Consider the following 5,361-nt stretch of genomic DNA (forward strand, 5'->3'; position numbering starts at 1 on the left):
GGTTTTTAAGATGATCAGAGGAATAGATAGAGTAGACAGTCAGAAACGTTTTCCCCGGGTGCAACAGAGTTTTACAAGGGGACATAAATTTAAGGTGAAGGGTGGAAGGTATAGGGGAGATGTCAGGGGTGGGTTCTTTACCCAGAGAGTGGTGGGGGCATGGAATGTGCTGCCTGTGGGAGTGGTAGAGTCAGAATCATTGGTGACCTTTAAGTGGCAATTGGATAGGTACATGGATGGGTGCTTAAGCTAGGACAAATGTTCGGCACAACATCGTGGGCCGAAGGGCCTGTTCTGTGCTGTATTGTTCTATGTTCTATGTTCTATAATGTTACATTTGTAGAGTATCAAGGAAACATCAAACAAGAGATATGTATGGAGATAACAGGAACAGATATCAAAGGGAATGACAATCTCTCAGCAGAAAGCCACTTCTTATTTACATTTTTTTAACTATCCTAGAAAGGCAAAGTACCACTCTTTAATCACCACTGCGTTGCAGGTAAAGTGACTTGCTAACTTGAAGAGCTAGAAGCCAACTTGCGAGCAACCTTGTCAGAAGGAAACAGGATAAGAAAGACTTTGTCACTCTGAGTGCTGCCAGTTAACTACCATAAAAAGGAAACAGGCCAAAAGGCTTTCAACTAACTTGCAAAAGCTAATGATCCCAAAATTGACTGCTCAACCATCGATGTCCTAAAATCTCCTCCTCAGAAATGATCTTGAGAGTCTGATACATTTATCTTTTAACATCTATCTTTTCTGAGACTCATGTTTTATCATGGTCTGTGTGTATATATATTGTATTATTATTTCTTTTTCCATTCAATAACAAATAAACTCACTCTTTTGTTAATTTATGAAAGTTTGGTTAAAATAGTTCCTTTTAAAACACAAATTAATTTGGTCTTAGAGAAAAGCATCCACAGTGAGAAATCCTTTTTAAACTAATCTTGTTGAGACCAACTGAGGGGGCAGGAGAACAATAAAGGGGAGTCAATGCATTTCTTCTTAGCTGGGAGCTTAGTGATTTCCGATATCAGCCTGGAATTGGAATAACTTGGGAAACTTCATTCAGGGTCTGATCATAACATATTAAAGTACAGTGAGGCCACAGTTAGATCAGACAAATGTTATACTGAATAATAAAACAGGATCATACAATCTAAATCTATAAATTAGAATTACTTGGAATTTATAGCATACACTCAGGCCATTCAACAATCTCCGCTGGGATTTATGATGCACATAAAGAAAGTGCATCTTTATTTTTGTGTTTTTTTTGTGGACTGGAAGTAGAAAAGAAAAGTTTTAAAACCAGGATTTGAAAGGATGCTGCATGGTTTGAAAGCAACTAAATTCACTCTCATTATAAACACTGTTTGCAGAGCTGTGGATTACAGCTGTGGTTGCAGATGAACTGGAGCCGAAGGGGTAAATACAAATGGAGATCTTAGTGGTAAAAACTAGTGGGTAGATACTTGAACTAATCAATGGCAAAGTCTTTTGCCTGTTGACAATTATGTGATTGGTTTGCAAGTAACTGAAACCTTGGGACTGTGAACAAGATGGAGAGAATCCTTCAGATTACCACCAGTTTAGGAGATCTCTCCTTGTTCACTGCAAAGTGAAACTACTTTAAGCCTTAAGAAAACATTAAATCTTTCTTCAGCAGTTCCTCTAAACTTTGGCTTTTAATAAATAAGAGACCTTTTCTAAGTGAACCAATGACTCTTTGCCTCTTGCAAACCAGTGAAAGCATTCAGAGAAGGACAACTTAGAAGCAATATTCTGATCAGCACAGGAATCATAAGAATCAACTCAACAACTCTTGTGGACAGGACCTGCTTTCCCAGTTTTCTTCTCTGTCCATAGTTGATGGTTTTCCCTCCCTATGACTGTGTGTACATGTGTATATAAGAGAGTTGTTTATCAAGGAATTAGAGTTTAATTAGCAGTGTTATATGTCAACAATTCATAATTGTTTACCTGTAGCTTGTGTCTAATTACTTGTAATAATAATATTTATCAAGTACTGAAACCTGGTCCATACTTTCTATCAACCTGGGTCTACAAGGCAGGTAATTTGGGGAATTCTGGGTGCTTTTTAAAATCTTCAACTTTTGTGACAATTCTGTGAATAGCAGTGCTTAATTTCCAGTGAGAGTACCCCAGTGAGTCATAACAATAAGCCCAGTCTGTTTACATTGCAGTTATATATGAATATAGAGTGGAAATGTTAAAATGCAAAAACATAAAACGGAAAGTGCCAGTCATGATGTGAGGAAGAAGAATAGGTTTTGCAGCTCAAGTTTAAATACCAAGCGAATAATGTTTGTAAACTTTCTACATGATCTGAGGATCCTGCTGATATCATTCTCCAAATCTTGTTTTGCTGTGAGTCTAATTTGACTCATTCTGGACCTGAAACGTTAACTCTGATTTCTCTCCACAGATGCTGCCAGACCCACTGAGCTTTTCCAGCAATTTCTGTTTTTGTTTCTGATTTATAGCATCTGCAGTTCTGTTTTTACTTATATGACTTGTGCTGTTTTGAGTCCAGCTCACTCATTACTCCAGTCCTCACAGCTCCAGCATTAGTTTTCTGATGCCCAAGATTCCAAATTCAAATTCCAAATCTATTGTCCTTTATTTACAAAGTTGTCTGTCTGCTTACTTCATCCTAACTCTGTAATCTACATCCATCCTAAATGCCAGCTTGCATTCCTGTACATTTCCTACTCATGATTGTTCCTCATCTAATGGCAGAGCATTCAACCATTTTGGTCTTACCTAGCAGAATTTTTTTTTAGCATCTCTCTGCCTTGTACTTTCCTAACTACCTTTAAAAGTCTCCTTAAAACATTTTTAATTACAGCTTTTTCTCATGCTGCAAAACCACAGCAGCTCCATCTACCTCTCTCCGAAATCTTGTATTATTTAAGGTATCTCATCTACTCCTTTAATATGGGTTCTAGTTTCTCCAGTTCTTCTACCACTTAGCCTGGTTATCTCCTCCATGAGGTACTTCTTGGTACTTTGTACCTTTGAAGGTTTTGTAGGAATGCAAATTGTTGTTGACTGCTGAAAAAAAATTATAGAGGCATAGAGTTGTACAGCATGGAAACAGACCCTTCGGACCAACTCATCCACACCGAACAGACATCCCAATCTGACCGAATCCCATTTTCTAGCATTTGACCCATATCCCTCTAAGCCCTTTCTATTCATGTACCCATCCAACTGTCTTTTAAATGTTGTGATTGCACCAGCCTCCACCACTTCCTCTGGCAACTCACTCCATATACGCATCATACTATGTATGAAAAAGTTGTCCTTTAGGTCCCTTTTAAATCTTACTCCTCCCACTTTAAACCTATTCTCTCTAGTTATGGACTCCCCTACCCTGGAGAAAAGACCTTGGCTATTCATTCTAATCCATGCCCCTCATGATTTTATAAACCTCTATAAGATCACCCCTCAGCATCCAATGCAGTGGGGAAAACAGCCCCAGCCTATTCAGCCTCTCCCTATAGCTCAAATCCTCCAAACCTGGCAACATACTTGTAAATTTTTTCTGCTCCCTTTCAAGTTTAACAACATCTTTCTGATAGCAGGGAGATCAGAATTGAACACAGTATTCCAAAAGTGTCCTAATCAATGTCCTCTACAGCCGCAACATGACATCCCGACTCCTATACTCAATGCACTGACCAATAAAGGCACGCTTACCAAACGCCGCCTTCATTACCCTGTCAACCTGCGACTTCATCTTCAAGGAACTATGAATCTGCACCCCAAGATCTCTTTATTCAGCAACACTCCCCAGGACACTACCATTAAAGGTATAAGTCCTGCCCTGATTTTCCTTAATAAAATTGGCCCCATTGGCCAATCTGATCAAGGTCCCATTGTACTCTGAGATAATCTTCTTTAATATTCACTCCACCACCTTTTTGGTGTTATTTGCAAGCTTACTAACCATTCCTCTTATATTCACATCCAAGTCATTTATAGAAATGACAAAAAACAGTGGACTCAGCACTAATCCTTGTAGCACACCACTGGTTACAGGCCTACAGACTGAAAAACAACCCATCACCCTCACCCTTTATCTCTCTTACCTTTAGGCCAAATTTGTATTCAAATGGCTAGCTGTCCTTGTATTCCGTGTGTCTAACTTTGCTAACCAGTCTTCTGTGTGGAACCATGTTGAATGCCTTGTTGAAGTCCTTATAGACAACATCCACCGCTCTGCCTTCATCAATCTTCTTTGTCATTTCTTCAAAAAACTCAATGAAGTTAGTGAGATGTGATTTCCCACTCACAAACCCATGTTGATTATCCTTAATCAGGTAAAATTGTCCCTCAGAATCCCTTCCACCAATGTACCCACCACTGATGTCAGGCTCACTGGCCTATAGTTCTCTGGCTTTTCCTTACTACCTTTCTTAAGTAATAGCACCAGATTAGCCACTAGGCAGTCTTCCAGCACTTCATCTGTGGCTATCAATGATACAAATATCTCAGCAAGGGGTCTAGCAACCACTTTCCTACATTTCCACAAAGTTCTGGGATATACTTGATTAGCTCTGGGGAATTATCCACCTTTATGTATTTTAAGACATCAAGCAGATTCTCTTCTGCTACATGGATACTTTTCAAGATATCACTATTTATTTTTCCAAGTTCTCTAGCTTCTACATTTTTCTCCATGGGAAATACTGATGCAAAATATTCAAAACTAAAGGAAGAATCCCACCTTCTTACACCTGTATGGTGCACTGGAACCCAAATCCTAATGTATCAGGATAAGTCAAATCTACTGTCTGAGATGTTTTAATAAAAAATTTGCTAATAAGGCAACACAAAATTTATTATCTCAGCCAAAGTGCACTTCAGTTCTGTAATTAGAAAAGTCCCTTTAGGGTGACACATTGCTAATTTGATCTGCTTTGCTGCCAGTGAAAAAGGGATGGTATGCTTTAACTGATAAACAGTATCTGTCAAATTGGAAATCCATCCTGGCTATTTTGTTGATGTTGCAACAGATTATAATTGTGTGAAAATTTCAATGAATTATGACTTTTACACAAACGCTGGGGTTGTGTGGTCTCCTCATAACGATAGATAAGTGCTGACATCGGTGATATTCCTTGTTGGAGATGCCAGTATTAGTATGTGAAACCATAGCTTTTAATTAATTGCAACTGGGTGGTTTCAAGCTTCAGTCTTTTTACCACCTGATATGAGGCAAGCTAAAATTAAATCACATCGTGACAGTAATGATTTTCACATGTTGTGACCCCGATACACTATAACTCAAGCACTGACTAAAGGACTATTTCAAGGTTGTAGATT

General features: G+C 38.6%; 1 protein-coding gene across 3 annotated transcripts in view; it reads right to left on the bottom strand.

The window, feature by feature from the left end:
• Positions 1-5,361, bottom strand: part of kcnb1 (potassium voltage-gated channel, Shab-related subfamily, member 1) — a 360,002-nt gene that overhangs the window by 118,342 nt on the left and 236,299 nt on the right. The gene's annotated exons all lie outside the window — the stretch shown is intronic.

Source organism: Chiloscyllium plagiosum, chromosome 20 (genome assembly GCF_004010195.1).
Source record: "Chiloscyllium plagiosum isolate BGI_BamShark_2017 chromosome 20, ASM401019v2, whole genome shotgun sequence".
Lineage (NCBI taxonomy): Eukaryota > Metazoa > Chordata > Chondrichthyes > Orectolobiformes > Hemiscylliidae > Chiloscyllium > Chiloscyllium plagiosum.